The sequence below is a fragment of the Octopus sinensis genome, linkage group LG3 (genome assembly GCF_006345805.1).
Source record: "Octopus sinensis linkage group LG3, ASM634580v1, whole genome shotgun sequence".
Lineage (NCBI taxonomy): Eukaryota > Metazoa > Mollusca > Cephalopoda > Octopoda > Octopodidae > Octopus > Octopus sinensis.
This window is the reverse complement of record NC_042999.1, coordinates 74,920,624-74,939,891: the sequence shown is the minus strand read 5'-3', so window position 1 is coordinate 74,939,891 and position 19,268 is coordinate 74,920,624. Positions and strand designations below refer to the sequence as shown.

At 39.9% G+C, this 19,268-nt stretch overlaps 1 long non-coding RNA gene across 1 annotated transcript in view; it reads right to left on the bottom strand.

Annotated features, from left to right (window-relative positions):
* Nucleotides 1-6,324, bottom strand: part of LOC118762482 — a 19,408-nt gene extending 13,084 nt beyond the window's left edge. The window contains exon 1 of the long non-coding RNA XR_004998236.1: nucleotides 6,180-6,324. This is a non-coding gene — a long non-coding RNA (uncharacterized LOC118762482). The remainder of the gene's footprint in view (nucleotides 1-6,179) is intronic.
* Between the last annotated feature and the right edge of the window lie 12,944 nt (nucleotides 6,325-19,268).

Genomic DNA, 19,268 nt, shown 5'->3' with positions numbered 1-19,268 from the left:
AAAAGACTTTTTCTATTCCTGAGCGCTATACTAATACATTTGTTTGTTTGTACTCCACCTGCCTTCGTCTTTTGTTTATTTTCGTAAACTTTCCCTTTATATATAAATATATATTTATATATGTATGTATATGTATGTATGTATGTATGTATGTATGTATGTATGTATGTATGTATGTATGTATGTATGTATGTATGTATATGTATGCATGCATGTATGTAGATATATGTATGTATGTATGTATATGTAATTATGTATGTGTATGTATGTATGTATATGTATGTATGTATGTATATGTAATTATGTATGTGTATGTATGTATGTATATGTATGTATGTATGTATATATATGTATGTATATATATATTTATATATATATCTATGTATGTATATACATATATATATATATATATATATATATATATATATATTATATTAAATTAGAGACAAAACCACTATTAGGCAAATCAAACAATGAAAGACTTAATTCAATACATAAATTAATTTATATTATTTAAATATGTAACAATTATTAAAAAATATAATTAATATCCACTACAATCGTTTCCTGGCTACTGTCATCAAATTTATGAGTCGCAGTCATTCATCAGGTGGTTTCAAAATCTAAAATATAATCAATATTTTTAAGATATAAATAATATATATAATCTAAAATAATAATTTACTTATAATAAACTCTATTATTAAATATGATTATGTCGAAATCGACTATAATGTTAAATATTAACTTTAATTTATAGGTAGAAAACCCATATTCTAATACCAATATTAGTCTATATCTAATTACATAGATATGTAAAATGACTAATATATATAAATTATCAATGAAAATATATATAAATATTATAATCAAGATCTATAATAATCTCTATAAACAATTGTATATAATGAAAACCTAATATATTTAATATTTCATATTTAAAGATGAAATAGCTAATTTCAAAATACAAATAAACTAACTTAAACTGACTTTCAAAATCTTATGTAAAATACTTATAGAAATATTCAATTCTTAGTAATATAGTATTAAATAAATACTATAAGTACTATAAACATAATTATGAATGGGAATAATTATCTAATATAAATTATTCTATTAAATTAGACATGGCCTAGACCATCTTTAGTCGAAACATATCTAATTTTATCAAAGTTTATCTAATTTATTTAATATCTAATAACATAGAAAATTACGATAATTAGATCATTACATAAACAACAATATTTACATAAGGAGAATATTATTACTCCTAAGGCTTATACAATATTAAAAATTAACAATTTGAAGATCTTAAAAGATACATACTTTTCTTGGCGAGTTTTAAACAATGAACTAATTTTGTATCAAAAACGTCTTATACAGCGTTTAAAAGAATACTCATAGAATTACGTTATTAGCAAAAAAATAGAATAAATTGTTGAGGAATTCTTTGCGCGTGAGGAACCTACGTTATTTAAAGATTATGAATGGAAAATTATATGTTTATCATTGTAAAAAGAATGAATTCACAAATAAAGAATAAAATCTCTCTATACTATAATATTTATCAATAAAATAACTATGATAAATGAAACTTAATACAAAATAAATTAAATGATTAAAAACCACTTATTATTAAATATATTCTAAAAATCTTATAAGATTAATAAATACATACCCCACTACATATTATAAATTATTACCCATACCCTTATATCATAAGCTAAAATTAGTGATCATAACAAATCTATATATACTAATCAAAATTTGTATTATAACCATACATACGTATACATAAATATATAATAAAATATCCATACATATACATATACATATATACACATATACACATATACATACATATACATATACATACACATATACACATACATACTCACATACATTCATATACATATATACACACATATATACACACACTTACACCCATACACATATGCACACTCATACATACATATACATACATACAATACTCAATATATACACTTACACCAATATATACACACCCACACACATACAAATAAATAAATGCATATACATATATATATATATATATATATACACACACACATCATCAAATACACATATATACAAACACACACATCCACATAAATTATAAATAAATATATATATATAAATGTCTATAATCATACTACAATACATAATAGAGGTAAATATTAAATTAAATCTAAAAAATTAATCTACTAATCTATACTTCTATATAAAATAAAATGGATTAAGTAAACAACTAAATAAAACTATTTCAAATATAAAGAGATTGCATACAAATAGATTAATATAACAAAATTATAATTTAACGAAATTATAATAGAAATATAACAAAAATTTAACAAAATTTATAAAATAAATAAAATTGTAACTTACCAGACTCAATATTCAATAAACTATTAAATATTTATTATTCAGTATATATATATATATATATATATATATATATATATATATATATACATAAGATGTACCCAGTGTAAGCTATGGACACATAAGAGGTGCAGCAATGTCAAAGGTAGGCTAACTGGGAAGATAGTTTTTGTATGTGGCAGATGCTCGGGAGCATTAACCTCCGAAAATCTGCAGAAAACAACTTCCGTCACTTTCCAGGGGGAAAAACTAGAAGTAGTTGATAGCTTCCGTTATCTAGGTGACCAAGTCAGTAGTTGGGGTGGGTGCGCTGAAAGTGTAACTGCTAGAATAAGAATAGCCTGGGCAAAGTTTAGGGAGCTCTTACCTCTGCTGGTGACTAAAGGCCTCTCGCTCAGAGTAAAAGGCAGACTGTATGATGCGTGTGTACGAACAGCCATGCTACATGGCAGCGAAACATGGGCCGTGACTGCTGAGGGCATGCGTAAGCTCGTGAGGAATGAAGCCAGTATGCTCCGATGGATGTGTAATGTCAGTGTACATACTCGACAGAGCGTTAGCACCTTGAGAGAAATGTTGTACCTAAGAAGCATCAGTTGTGGTGTGCAAGAGAGACGATTGCGCTGGTATGGTCATGTGGCGAGAATGGATGAAGATAGGTGTGTGAGAAAGTGCCAATCCCTGGCAGTTGAGGGAACCCGTGGAAGAGGTAGACCCAGGAAAACCTGGGACGAGGTGGTGAAGCACGACCTTCGAACTTTAGGCCTCACTGAGGAAATGACCAGAGACCGAGACCTTTGGAAATATTCTGTACGTGAGAAGACCAGGCAGGACAAGTGAGCCCAGCCCACTTATGAATGCCTTTCCTCCCTTGGACACAAAGACCGGTTGAGGCAAGCGAAGTCGATATAGAACCTCATCCGACGACAGACACCCATGCCAACCCCCCATGCTTGCGAAGACATGTTGGGGCAAGCGAAATCGAAATCGAAACCGAATTGAACCAGCCAGGATCCCTGGCCTGGTGGTACGTAAAAAGCACTATCCGACTCGTGGCCGTGGCACGTAAAATACTCCAATGCGACCGTACGACAGGCACCCATGCCAACCCCCTTTGCTTGTGAAGACATGTTGGGGCAATCGAAATCGAATTGAACCAGCCAGGATCCCTGGTCTGGTGGTACGTAAAAAGCACTATCCGACTCGTGGCCGTGGCACGTAAAATACTCCAATGCGACCGTACGACAGGCACCCATGCCAACCCCCTTTGCTTGTGAGGACATGTTGGGGCAAGCGAAATCGAAATCGAATTGAACCAGCCAGGATCCCTGGTCTGGTGGTACGTAAAAAGCACTATCCGACTCGTGGCCGATGCCAGCACCGCCTCGACTGGCTTCCGTGCCGGTGGCACATAAAATACACCAATCTGACCGTGGCCGTTGCCAGCCCCGCCTGGCACCTGTGCAGGTGGCACGTAAAAAGCACCCACTACACTCACGGAGTGGTTGGCGTTAGGAAGGGCATCCAGCTGTAGAAACATTGCCAGATTAGACTGGAGCCTGGTGCAGTCTTCTGGCTTCCGTCCAACCCATGCTAGCATGGAGAACGGACGTTAAACGACGATGATGATGACGATGATGATGATATATATATATATATATATATATATATATATATATATATATATATATATATATATATATATATATATATATATATATATATATATATATATGTATGTATATGTATATGTATATGTATATATATATATATATATATATATATATATATATATATATATCATCATCATCATCGTTTAACATCCGTTTTCCAGGCTGGTATGGGTTGGACGGTTTGACTGGGGTTTGGCAAGCAGGAGGCCGCACCAGGATCCAATCTGATCTGGCAACATTTCTACAGCTGGATATCCTTCCTAACGCCAACCACTCCAAGAGTGTAGTGGGAGTTTCTTACGTGCCACTGGCACAGGAGCCAGACGGGGTGAGGGGGCTGGCATCGGCCACGTTTGGATGGGGCTTTTTATGTGCCACCAGCACGGGGAGCCAGTCAGGCAGCACTGGCAACGACTAACGCATGAATGGTGCTTATTGCGTGCCACCAGCATGAGAGCCAGTTAGGCGGCATTAGCATCAGCCACAACTACAATTTCCATTTGATTTGATTTTGGTTATGAGTACTTGACTCAATAGGTCTCCTCAAGCATGGCATGTCGCCCGACCATCCAAAACTACTTCTTATTTTTCAAGTGGGCTGGTTATGCAACACTGGTGTAGGCTACAGCTGTGATCTCACTTTACTTGCCGGGTCTTCTCAGTTACAGCCTGAGGTCTCGGTCTTTCGTCATTGCCTCTGTGTGGCCCAATGTTCGAAGGTCATGCTTCACTACCTCATCCCATATCTTCCTGGGTCTCCGTCTACCACGGGTCCATTTCACTGTTTGGGAGTGACACTTCTTAGTACATGACCATACTAGCATAATCATCTCTCTTGCATGCCACATCTGATGCTTCTTATGTCCAACATTTCTCTCAGGGTGTTTACACTCTGTCGTGTGTGCACATTGACATTACACATCCAGTGGATCATACTAGCTTCATTTCTTTCAAGCCTACGCATGTCTTCAGCAGACATGGCTCATGTTTCATTGCTGTGAAGCATGGCAGTTCGCACACATGCATCGTACAATCTGCCTTTCACTCTGAGCGAGAGGACCTTTGTCACCAGTAGAGGTAGGAACTTTCTGAACTTTGCCCAGGCTATTCTTATTCTAGTGGTAACGCTCTCTGAGCATCCACCCCCACTACAGACTTGACACCTAGGTATCAGAAGCTATGGACTACTTCTAGTTTCTTCCCCTGGCATGTGATGGAATCTATTTTCTGAGCATCTGTGGTGTTTATTGCCCCTGCGCATCTGCCGCACACGAAAGCTATCTTCCCGGTTAACCTTCCTTTGATGTTGCTACACCTCTTATGGGTACATCTTATGGAGTTTCTACCTACACCTTTTCTACAGATCGAGCGAGACTATCTACCTGAAGCAGTTTGTGATGTGTTCGCCTTCCTACTTACTAGGACTTTGGTTTTTGTGACATTGACTTTAAGGCTCTTTGATTCTAAACCTTGCTTCCACACCTGAAATTTCTTCTCTAGTTCTGGTAGTGATTCTACTATGAGAGCCAGCGGCGAGCTGGCAGAAACGTTAGCACGTCGGGCGAAATGCTTACCGGTATTTCGCCTGACGTTACGTTCTGAGTTCAAATTCTGCCGAGGTCGACTTTGCCTTTCATCCTTTTGGGGTCGATAAATTAAGTACCAGTTGGGGTTGATGTAATCGACTTAATCCCTTTGTCTGTCCTTGTTTGACCTCTCTATGTTTAGCCCCTTGTGGGCAATAAATAAATATGAGAGCCAGGTCATCAGCATAGAGGCACTTCCAGGGGCAACCTGCCTTGAATTCCTGTTATTGCCTATGATGAATAAGGACTATGATGAATCAGAGTGGGGTGAGGGCTGATCCTTGGTGGACCCCTACTTCTACCTGGAATTCTTCACTATACTCATTGCCAACTCTAACCTTACTAAAGGCATCTCTGTAAAGGGCCTGTACTTCCCTTATTAACCATTTGTCAATCCCTAGTGCTGCATTGCCCACCAGATAATGAATCAGGGGTCCCTATCAAAGGCTTTCTCCAAGTCCACAAAAGCCCAGTATAAGGGTTTATCTTTGGCTAGGTATTTCTCCTGCAGTTGCTGTACAACTGATGAAGGGTCATTCTTTATGTTGGATGTCTTGTGTGTCTTTCATTGTTCAAAAAAATAGTTCATATTCCATGTACTCATGCTTCGTATTTTTTTGTTGTACACGCTTCAGGACGACCTGTGCCCACATATGCATATATATATATATATATATATATATATATATATATATATATACGTATAGATGTAAGTATGTACATATACATATGTATATATGCATATATATATATATATATTATTTATATTATATATATATATATATATATATACATATGTGTGTGTGTGTGTGTGTATGTATATTGGCAGGTTTCTTTCAGTTTTCATCTACCACAGTTTGTTTTGGTGGTTATAAAATTTATTATAGCATTGAGAGAAAAAAAGAAAGAAAGAAAAGAAGCACTCCCAGCACTGAGACTGGTTTCTTTATGCATTCATTACAACACTGGGATTTTTACTGGTGATTCATACAAATTGCAATATATGCTGAAACCTATATTTTAGCCAATGATTACAAATCTGAAGTCCGATTTCCTCTGTCAGGTCACATTTTGATGTTAATGACACCTGCTGTTTTAACTTACAGTATACGTAAAACATGTCTATGTAAAGTATATGGATTACAAGATACGATAATTTCATGGCTTTTTATTGTACAAAATTAAAATTATTGTGTACAAATAAGTTACAATACACTCAAATGCATAACAACTGAAAATCTTTGGGATTTGGACTTTTTATGGTGTTTTGCCTCAGGTTCATCCCTGTATAACATACAACAGTAGTCAGCTAACATTCTTGCATTCCTAAAATCCTTGATATCATTGTTCCATCGATGCAATATCTTGATGAAAGCGTTCCCCTTGCTCATCAGACACTGCTCCAAGGTTCTCTGCAAAAAAGGCCAGAATCAAGGAAATGGACTTTTAGTGACATCCGACAGCCCTTTGCAGCGTAGGAGTCTAGAAAACATTTCACTCCATTTCTAAACTCTAGAGGTCTCTTGTTGCCTTAGAAATTTTCACAGAGTCATTTGAAGGATTCCCAGGCTTTAAGCTCAATCTCATCCAGTGTTGTGAGGAAGTGGTTGTCCTTCAGGAGTTCTTTTATCTGCGGACCTATGAATAGTTTTTCCTCGGTGATTTTTGGAAATTTGGCCTTCACATATTCAAAACCTTTTGAGCTTTTCCTGGTAAGTGTCTTCAAAAATTGTTTCATGAGGCCAAGCTCTATGTGAAGAGGGGGAAGAAGAACATTTTCTGGGTTTAAAAGTGGCTTACTCTGGACGCTAGAAACACCCGGCTCATATGATTTTCGCAAAGGCCACTCTGATTGCACATAGTGCTTGTTAGTTGCACAACTGTCCCATAGGCATAAAAAGCAACAATATTTAGTGAACCCAGATTGTATTCCCATCAACATTCCAATCACCTTTAAGTCTCCACATATTTTCCAGCCGTAATTTGTATACTTTATGGCATTGAGGAGCACATGCATGTTTTCATAACACCCCTCTTGGAACAAACAGCGAAATAACTCATCAGCGTTATTACTGAAACAAAGGAGAAGCATGAAGTAAGATCCCTATTTCTCTTCCTGAAATGAGTAATACAAACATCTTGCTCAAGCAAACACTTTTCTTGTAGGCAAGATGCTAATAGTTCAGCTTTATCCTTCAACAACAACAAGTCTCTATCTAAATCATTTAACTTCATAGTGCTCAAGAGGTTTAAACTTGAGCAGGTAGAGGAGTAAATGTAAGGATAGGCAACTGACGCAAGTCGATACACAAAAATTATTACACACACACACACACACACACACACCACATATATATATGTGTGTGTATGGATGTATGGATAGATAGATAGATAGATAGATAGATAGATAGATAGATAGATAGATAGATAGATAGATAGATAGATAGATAGATTTCTTTATTAGCCACACAGGGCTGCACACAAACGGGACAGATTACAAAGTAGAGCTTTTCTTTTTTTGGAGAAAAAAAAAGTGGGGTAGGTTTTCGATCAAAAGGGATTGTAAGAGGGAAAGAAGAAAAAAAAGGGAAAAGAAACAAAAGAAAAGAAAAAAGGGAAGAAAAAAGGGAAGAAAAAAAGAAAGGAAAAAACGATCAATAGGGATCGTGTATCACAGTGTCATGATGTATGGTGTAAAGGGGGAAGCAGATAAGGTTTATCCGTGGGAAGAAAAGCCTACGGAAAACACCACGGTAACCTCGGTCAATATTGTTACATGCCACCACTTTTTTTTGGAAGTGGGTAACCCTCTATTTTCAATTTCCGGGTTCATAGGATTATGCTCAAGGTGGCTTCGTCATTCATACGTGCCATCCTTGCTACATTCACCCATCTTTTTTTAAAACATTCGCTAGACAAAACTTGCCTCTCTACTCTCACTTTCCCTTTCAAGTGATACTTGAAGAAGTTGATAAGAGATTGACCAGAGAGGAAAGTGTTTGCCTCTAATCCTTTCAGACGCGTCCACCAGATACATTCTTTCGCCATAGCCACAAGGATGATGAAAATAGCTCTTCCTTCCCGTTTGAAGGAAGGAGGCGTGACAATACTGACGATAGACTCAGCTGATAAACCGACTCGTCCCACACGTGACAGCAGTTGTTCGACATAAACCCACAGGTCGGAAATTGTTGGACACTGCACGAATGCGTGCAGAAAGGTTTCGTCGCTCTGACCGCATCTCGGGCAGGTCGGCCCCGTGTTTCTCGAGCCGTGTCTGTAGAGCTTATCCCGAACGGGTAGCGCTTCTCGGTAGCACTGCCAGGCCAGGGATCTCTGGAAGTTGTCCATGGGCCCTGGCCCGAAAGTCGTCCCGAACAGGCGGGTCAGGTATTCCTCGTCGACGTCCAGGTTCGCCCCGAGCTCGTCGTCGTACCTCCCCTCCGCTAATTCCCTATAGAATGCTTGGGTTGTGTTGGAGTCACTCAAGGTCGACCTGGGACGGCAGAGTTGCTTGAGAGCAACGCGACACTCGCGATGCCATTCGCCCTTCCTCGGCCTCTTTTTGATCCGCGACTGCAGTTCGGTCATGGAGACGAGTTGCGGGAAAGCGTGCCTCACAAACGGCGACCACACCTGTTCACTGTCGTCTACGTAGAGCCTGAAATGTCGTAGTCTCAGCGCGTTTCTGCGCATCATCAACCACGGCATGCCCAGTCCTCCTTTTAACGGGAGTTGACAGCAAATGGATCGCCTGACCATCGGGACGCATCCTTTCCACAAGAAGCGAAAGAGAATGCGTTCTAGTTTGGTGATGATAGGGTCGGGACAAGTAGATGACGGACGCGATGTACGAGTTCGCCACCTCCGCCCGACCTTTTAGGGACAGTTTCCTCTCGGCCCATTGCCGGGCGAGAGTGACCACCCTACTCGTTATCTCGTTCCAGTTCTCCATTTGAAGGTCCGGACCAAACCAGACCCTGAGCAACTCGACCGGACCGTCGGTCCAGCGTCCCACGACGGAGGCGCTGGTGGACGGCATGGGCTTACTTCTCCAGGGGCCGAGTCGCAAGCCCACTGACTTTTCCCGGTTGATTTTCGCTCCTGTCACCGCTTCGTAGTTTTTCAGTGTCTCGCCGACCTGCTCGATGTGCTCGTGGCTAGACACTATGACGGTGACGTCGTCCGCGTATGCAGACACGATCGTCCCGCATCCCAGTTCTCGCGGGATGCCCCTCAGAGTCGGCAGCTTCCGCAATAATGGCTCGAGAGTCAATACGTATAGAAGCGACGAGAGGGGGCATCCCTGTCGGACCGAACGTGCGATGTCGAAGGGTCTCGATAGATGTCCATTTACGCGAATAGATATCCATTTACATAGATAGATAGATAGATAGATAGATAGATAGATAGATAGATAGATAGATAGATAGATAGATAGATAGATAGATAGATAGATAGATAGATAGATAGGAGGATCTTTTCTGTTTGGCTGCTAAGATTTCAGAAATCAAAGTTTGTTGAAAATTTTAATGTAGTTTTCCAAGCTGAATTGTTGGAATTATTTCACTTTTTCCTGATTTTTTTTTTTAAAGTTATAGGGACTTAAAGTCTGATAATTTTCATCCAGTGAGGAAACAACATTTGGAAGCTGTCATTTTGTGCCAGACTGCACATTTTGTCAACATTTTCAGCACTTGTGTTTTTATATGAAACCGTAAATAAATAAATTACACACGACCTATAACCCTTCATAACATTTTTACTTTTTGGAATTTTCAGAAAAGTTTTACGAATTTGTATTCTACACACGTGAATTTATATGATTATGCAAAAAATATTGTGGGTGCGTGATTTAAGGCCTATTTAGCTGTTATTTTTTAGCACACCTCACAACCACTTCAAAGACAAAAAAAAAAACAAGAAAAAAACGAGTAAACAACATTTTGTAGTTTTAAGTATTCAATATGCATTTAATGCGCTAAACAGCACATTACAAATTAAATATTTCTCAAAATAGATAACTTATAGCACACACTTAAGAGATTTATCAGAAAACAAAATAGTACATTACAAATTAAATATTTTTAACAAAACAAATATCTCAACAATCTTCCCAAGACCACCAACCTTAGCCGGATAACGGAGCAAGTCCTCCGTACATGCTTCTCTAACATAACTGTTATAATCAACAGATGTGCAATGGCTCATCCCCAGTTCTTCAATTTATGGTGAAAATGATTTTCATGGCACTGATTAGCATATAAAAATATATCATTATACTGAATATGAAATCTATTCGAACAGAAATTGAAGAGACTGAGAATTGGTAGCCAAAAAGAAAAGATCCTAGATAGATAGATAAATTTATTGGCCACACAAGGCTGAATATAGAGGGGATAAAATACAATGTGTATCTTTTCTTTTAAAAAAAGAGAAGAAAAGGGAAAAAATAAAGTTTCAATCAAAAGGGATCGTGAAAAAGAAAAAAGGCGCTGATCAAAAGGGATCGTGTATCACAGAAATGTCATAAGTGTATAAAAAGAAAACAGATTAGGTTTATCTGTGGAAAGAAAAGCCTACGGAAAAGACCACGGTAACCTCGAGCAATAATGTCATGCAAAAAAAGAAAAACATTACAGTAAGTGACTCGCTTTTTACCTTTCTTTTTCTGGTTCATAGAATTATGCTCAAGGTGGCTTCGTCATTCACCTTGCTACATTCACCCATCTTTTATTGAAACATTCACTAGACAAAACTTCCTTCTCTACTCTCACCTTCTTCTTCAAGTGATACTTGAAGAAGTTGATGAGAGATTGACCAGAGAGGAAAGTGTTTGTCTCTAGACCTTTCAGACGCATCCACCATACACATTCTTCCGCCACAGCCACAAGTAAGATGAAAATGACTCTTCCTTCGCGTTTGAAGGAAGGTGGCGCGACAATATTGACGATAGATTCGACTGATAAAGCGACTCGTCCCACACGCGATAGCAATCGCTCGACATAGGCCCACAGGTCGGAAATGGTTGGACACTGTACAAGTGCATGTGGAACGGTTTCGTCGCTCTGACCGCATCTCGGGTGTTTCTCGAGCCATGCATGTAGAGCTTATCCTGAACGGGTAGCGTTTCTCGATAGCACTGCCAGGCCAGGGATCTCTGGAAGTTGTCCATAGGTCCCAGCCCGAAAGTCGTCTTGAACAGGTGGGTCAGGTATTCCTCTTCGACGCCCAGGTCCCCCCTGAGACCGTCATCGTACCTCCCCTCTACTAATCCCTTATAGAATGCTTTGGTTGTGATGCAGTCGCTCAAAGTAGACCTGGTACTGCATAGTTGCTCGAGAGCAACGTTACACTCACGGCGCCATTCGCCATTCCTTGGCCTCTTTTTGATCCACGAATGCAGTTCGGTCATGGAGAAGTGCTGCGGGAAAGCACACCTCACAAACGGTGACCACACCTGTTTACTGTCGTCTATGTAGAGCCGGGGATGTCGCAGTCTCAGCACGTATCTGCGCATCATCAACCACGGCATGCCCAGCCCTCTTTTTAGCGGCTGTTGACAGCAAACGGATCGCCTGACCATTGGAACGCTTACTTTCAGCACGAAGCGAAAGAGGATGCGTTCCAGTTTGGTGATGGTAGGGTCGGGAGAAGGTACGACGGTCAGGTGATAGTAGATGACGGACGCGATGTATGTGTTCGCCACCTCCGCTCGACCTTTTATGAGCAACTTCCTCTCGGCCCATTGTCGAGCGAGAGCGGCCATCCTACTCGTTATTTTGTTCCAGTTCTTCTCCTTTTGGAGGTCTGGACCAAATCAGACCAGACTCCGAGTAACTCGGCCGGCCCGTCAGTTCAGCACCCCACGACGGAGGTGGTGGTGGACGGCATGGGCTTGCTTCTACAGGTGCCGAGCCACAAGCCCACTGACTTTTCCCGGTTGATTTTCGTTCTTGTTACCTCAGCGTCGCTAGCTTCTACAGTAGTGGCTCGAGGGTCAACACGTACAGGAGCGACGAGAGAGCCGAACGTGCAATGTTGAATGGTTTCGATAGATGCCCATTCACGCGAATTACTGAACGGATGCCCTTTTATAGGGCAGCGATCCAGCCGCGGAAAACGGGACCGAACATAGCCGCTATGAGAACAGCCTCCAAGTATCGATGGTCTACCCTTTTGAAAGCTTTGGATTGATCCAAATTGATCAGTGCCCCACCCATGCTAGGTTCCTTAACTACCCTGTCTATGATAATAGCACATGAGGTGGAGTTGTCATGGATGCTCGGGCCGGCACAGCGCACGTTTGTGCCTTGTTGACCAGTTTCTCGATGACAAGCGCCAACCTCTTGGCTAGCACCTTGGCTAAAATTTTCAAGTCTGCATTAAGCAGAGTGATTGTCCTAAAGTTATTGATTACTTATCCCTTGTTTGGATCTTTCTTTAGCAGTGTTACGGCTCTTCGGCTCACAAAACCAGGGATGCTCCCGTTTTGATGTCAGTTGCAATACACTGCTACCAAGATGCTTTCAAACAAGTCTGGCATACAATTGTAAAGCTCGTTGGGCAGACCATCCAAACCCGACGATTTGTCCCTCGTGCACTCTGCCATCGTGTCCCGCACATCCACCGCTGTGATGGCACCTTCGCAACACTCTGCCTCACTTGCCGAGAGTGGTGGCAGGTTATGCAGGCAGGCACTGAAGTCCACCCTGCGTTCTCGCTCGCCACTTGTCCCGAAAAGTTGGGCAAAGTGCTGCTGAAAGGCCTCACACATTTTACTAGGCTCGAGTAATTCGCGCCCCTGTTCATCCATCAGAAACCGAATGGTGGCTTTGTCTCCCTGTTGCACCTCTGCCACCCGGGCCTCTTGCGCGGCTTCAAACACCTTCGTTTCTAGCATCCTAGCCCTGACAACGCACCCTTCGTGTTTGGTGTTGAAGAGTTGGTCGAAGGCCAACCTCACCGCCAATACGTCGGATGTGATGCCACTTCTAATCGCCTCTTCTAGTTTCTTAACTAGGTTACCCTCTATTTTGTTTCTATCTATCGCAAGCACTTTACTATACCTAATGGATTCGTCTTTTATTGCTCTCTTGAGGGCAAACCACCATTTGTTGTTGATGATGGCTCCCGTCAAAGCCCTCTTCACTAGCGTGCTAATCCGGTCTCTGAAAACCTGTCTCGACGGGAAAGACGCGTTCAGTTTCCAGTAGCCGGGACCCTGCCTTTGTGCCTTATCTAAGTCTAGCGTACATGTCACAAGTTTGTGATCCGTATTGCTGACTATGTGGAATTGTGGACACCCTACGCTATCCCTATCTACTGTCCTACACAGTATTCTATTTAGATACGATCTCGACGACCCAATGTGGTTATTCCATGTCCACGTTGGCGCATTCGGGTGATCGAGTTGAAACCTGTCAGACAGTTGAAAGCGTCTGAGCAGGTTTTTGAGGCATTTGCAACCCCTCCTCTTACTATCTCTGCCCACATAGTCAAGATGCGTGTCCAAGGTAGAATTCCAATACTCCACTAAAAGTAAAGAACGAGACGTTCCTAGGAATACTTCTAGACGTCGAAAGAAATACGGCTGACCTGTTAAAGGCGATGCGTAGACTGATATGAGTCGACATCCAGGACAACCAGTCTACCCTCTGGGTCTACGAATATTGTCTTTACTTCGAGATCCAGACTCTTGCGAAAAAGTACTGCCGTGCCACTCCCGCCCATTCTCGGTAGACAGGGAGGAAATTAAATGTTAAACTCTCCGCCAAACTTGGACTTTAGGGCCTATGGATTATGGAGTCTGGTCTCACATATGACTATGATTTCTAACTTGTGTGACTTTGTCATTTAAGAGGTGCCCTTGTTTCCAAAAGGACCCCAAGCCACGGGCATTAACACAACCAATCTTGATCATAATCCTAACGAGTTAAAACACAAATGAAAGGAACAGAGAGTTACTTACTACTCAAAAGTTTTTGTTGTCTCTTCCTTGTACATTATTTACATTATTTACATTCGACGGATATTTGTCCTCATCTTGTTGTTAACACAACATTTCGGCTGATATACCCTCCAGTCTTCATTAGGTGTCTTGGGAAAATTTCGAATGTAAATAATGTACATAATTCCTCATCTCTTAAATATAGAACTGTAGTCTCTTCCTTTGGTTTGTCCGCGAGGAGATCACAATAAAGTTTTCTTGAAAGGTATTTCTGGCATTTACCAACCGCACCGAGGTAAATGCATTTTAGTGTATGGTGCAGGCTTGGTGAGATATGTAATATTTTAATGTATTCCGGTGGTGTTGTGTGTGGGTGGTTGTTTGTTTTTATGTCATCTTCTGTTAAGATTGTTTTTGAGTTGATGCATTCTACCAATCCTGTGTTTTTAGTGTTTATGGCTGTGAGCATGGCTGCTGTATATGTTCTTGTGGTGTTGGTGATGGTGTTGCTGTTGTTTGTGTTAGGGTTCGAAATGTCTTCAAGAGTTGTATATCTCCCCGTTTTGTTTGCGTTTGCGTTTGGTTTGGTTCTTTTTTTGCTCCTCTTCCTCCTTCCTTTTCTGGCTATTTGTCATTCCTCACTGCTTTCGACTTCCGACGAAATTTCTGAGTAATCGGAAGCGGGTAAGGGCATATTGTAAGCGTCGATGTATATTTGTGTAAATAGTTGTGTTGTTGTTTTCATTACTGTTGGTTGTTGATTGTGTGTGTGACGCGTATGTGGTATAGGGGAAGGGGAATCAATCTTTGTATTTTCTTTTTTTTGTTTCTTTAGTTTTTGCCGTTGTTGTCGTTGATGTTTTTCGGCTGCTATTGTATTCTCAGTTGTTGGTGTTGGTGGGTTTGGTTGATGTGTTTCTTTTGTTGTCTTCTGCGTTGATGGTGGTGTGGTTAGTAGGGGTTTCTTCCAGGATTTTTCTGGTTGTGGTGGTGGCTTTTTAAATGTGTCTCGCTGCCGCACAGATAGCCGCGTGGCCGCCTGCCCTTCACCACTACATACAGCTTGTATCCTTCTGTCAGTTCAATGGATGTTGGTATTTTATTTATTGATTGTTGGTCAATTTGCAGGAGGATTTCAAGTGTTTTGCCAATCCAATTTTGCTGTTCTAAAACAGCAATTTCTAGAATGTTTGTGTCCTCCATATCGAAACAGATGGCAGATACTAGCCATTGTGTCTCGATTTCCGGAGGCACAATTTTTATTGTAACTTTTGTCACTCTCTGGCCTAAATAAGTTGTATCATCACTAACTCATCCGTGTGGAGAGTCAGTGTTGAGAACCGTTTGGCCAGATTTTTGTCCTGAAATCGAACTTGGACAGTACTGTATTTGTGCCGCCAGGACGAAGGTATTTTTCGATTTTTGGTTGTGGTGCTTGCTCTGGTCTTCTTGTTTTCGTGCTGATAATTTTATAAATGATCGTTCTTTTTTGCGTGTTTTTTACGATTTATTTTGGAATGCTAAGAAGAGCTTTTGTGTCGTTTATTTGTTGGGCGGTGAATTTGACTATTGTTCTTTATTGTTTTATTGCTTCAGCAAAATTTGATTTGTCCTTCGTGGTGGTGGTGGTGGTGGTGTCGGTAGCAGAGGGGTAGTTGTAGCAGCAAAAGTTGTTATAGTAGTAGTGTTGGTGTTGACGGCAGAGTTGAAGTCTTTGGTGGCGATGATGATGGATGGCCCTTGCGAAATTATTTTTGTTGTTGTTGTTGTTGGTGGTGGTGGTGGTGACAGCGGCGTTCGAGCTGTCAGGTTCAGCAACTAATGGTAGCGGGAGGCTAGAAAAATCTTCCTCGGTTGCTTTTAGCGCCTCGCTAGCGTTCCGCATGACTTGCGTGCTGGCCTCGTGGTTTCCAACCACCATATTCGAAACGAAAAATTGGTTAAAATGAATCGACGTAAACCTTCAAAGTTTTGGAAATTTCGCGCACAGAGGGGCGAAATCCTATGTAAATATTAATCAAGTTTGGAAGTGTATGTTGGACAACTTTTTAACACAAAATATTCGACAATAAAAACTTTTTAAACACACAATTATAGTCAACTTACGTCCATTAGATCGATCGACCGATAGATAGATAGATAGATAGATAGATAGATAGATAGATAGATAGATAGATAGATAGATAAAGACAGGCTTCTGCACAGTGTCCGACTATATGTGTGTGTGTTCTCATGTATATAAATAGATATACGCGTCGGTGAGTTGTTTTCTTTTGAATTTCTTGGTATTTTTACTTTCATTTGTGTCTGAATATTGTGGGATTTTAATATCTTGTTTTACATCCTGTTCGTTTTTTTTTATCCAATCCTGTTTACTGTTTTTCTGTTTGTGATTATTTGAGCAGCAGACAATTTCTAGTTAACTAAACACTTTAAAACTTCGTATACTGATAGAATGTGTCAAAATAAACCTTTTTCCTCTTGGCTTTCTTGAGAAAATTGTAATTTGTTTGTTTAACGTAGTTTGATTTTTTAAATTTTAACCAATCCTATGCTCTCTTTTGAGCTAAAATCATTTGCTGCGTCTAAAACTGAGACAACATCCTGTAACTAACCCTAAACCTCCCCCCTAACCGTAACCCTAACCCTAATTTATTTTTCTTAATTGTTAAATTAATTTAATTGTTACGGGTGTAAAAAAACTAAAGCAATGGAATTAAATTAATTTAACAATTAAGAAAAAAATTAGGGTTAGGGTTAGGGGGAGGTTTAGGGTTAGTTACAGGATGTTGTCTCAGTTTTAGACGCAGCAAATGATTTTAGTTGAATGGAGGTAATCGATTGGTTAAAATTGCCGAAATGCTCGGATTTTCAGACGAAATATCTTACAAACTATAGAATTTTCTCAATAAAACCAAGAGAAAATGATGTTTTATAAACACATTCTACCAGTATGCGAAGTTTAAAAGTGTTTAGTTAACTAGAAATTGTGTTGACATCTGCCGTTCAAAAGGAAAAGATCCATAGCTCCTAGCGACTAAATGCTTCTCTCTAGTGTGAGCTTGTTAAAGTAGTTTATATTAAACCGAAGAGAACAACAAAAGAAAAACACCTACGAATCTGAAAACGAGTGTAATAATGTTGCTAATAAATGGGGCTACTCAGGCTTGATTTAAATATCTTAAGCATCTTAAGTAACATGGACAGGCGGGATCTATTTCATCTCAATCCGACAGGCGTTCAAAATGGGTAAAGATCAATACATTTATAAACGTTTCAGAGAGCATGCTTCGGGGTTTGAAAACTGTAAGATATAGTTTATTGATCGGGTATTGGATAAAGTAAAAAAGACTAGATAAATTCTTCAGGAGAAGGATAATTTTTAGATTAGTATACACTGTAGTATTCATCAATTAAGTATGAATGATAACATTTTAGGTATGTAAAAACTGCAGACAAAATGTGTTTTCCCCAACCGATATTGAGAAGACAACAAGCCACAAAAGAAGATTACATTACTGTATCATGTTAAGCATAGTCATACCTAAAATTTAGGATAGGCTTAAGAAATTATATGGGGAGAATGAATACTATATATGCAGAGTATTCCAGCAACTCGAAACTCATGTTTTCAAGGTTTCAACAGTGTGGGCGTGCATTGTTCTGCAACAATAGCACTTCCATTACAGTAGACCTCGGCGTTTGATGCGAATTGCTGGTTTCAGTTTGTTATCCAGAATTTCACTGTAGCCTACATTGGTGACTGTAAACCCTTTTCCCGATAATGCTCCAGTATAGGCCCTTTTGCGTCCCATAAAACGAATAGCATGCCTTTTTCTGCGGAGGTTTATATTCGCTGATGATTCTGGATGTTTCCACTTCATGCTCTAACTTTTGGACTATAGCTCAAAGTGAAGCCATAGTCTCCTGTGATTATTCTCTCCAGAAAGCTTCGCGTTCATCGTTGTAGCGGTCGAGTAAGCGGTTGAGAGTTCTCCACACAATTGCGCTGATTCACTTTGGTAAACATTCTTGACACTCATCTCACACCGGCTTTATGGAAGCGAAGCTTAACGTGGATGATTTTGTATACAGAACCATGACTAATTTGTAGGGAATATGCTACCCTATTGATGGTAACTCGTCAGTTCGTCAGAACCATATCTCAAGCACGTTGAATCTTTACGTCAGTCGTGGTGGTTGATGGGCGTCCGTCTCCCTCTTCGTACTTCATACTTGTTCGGCCATCTTTAAGGTTCACGATCCACTAATACTCACTTCTACTCACTGCCATATTGTACTGAAAATCTGCCATGAATTTCAACCACTAAAACACCTTCAGAGTAGAGATATCGGATCTCTGAGATCTGTTCTTTCTTGGTGCACACAGTCAGCAGAGGTGTCATGTTTACAAGGAAGAGAACTAGAACTAGTACAAGGAAGAGAACTAGAACTATCGAAGTCAAACCTCGGTGAAACTAAGAAATATAAGTACACATAAATATAAATATAGACGATATCTTACAGCTGCTTTTTAGCACGCCTGCGCTGAAGGTAGTACGGCCCACCTAAAGTAAATTTTGGCGAAAGTGTGGATAATTTTTGACTTCACCTCGTATATTATAGTAGCAGCAAGTAAGGCAGTGAGGATTTCCTAAT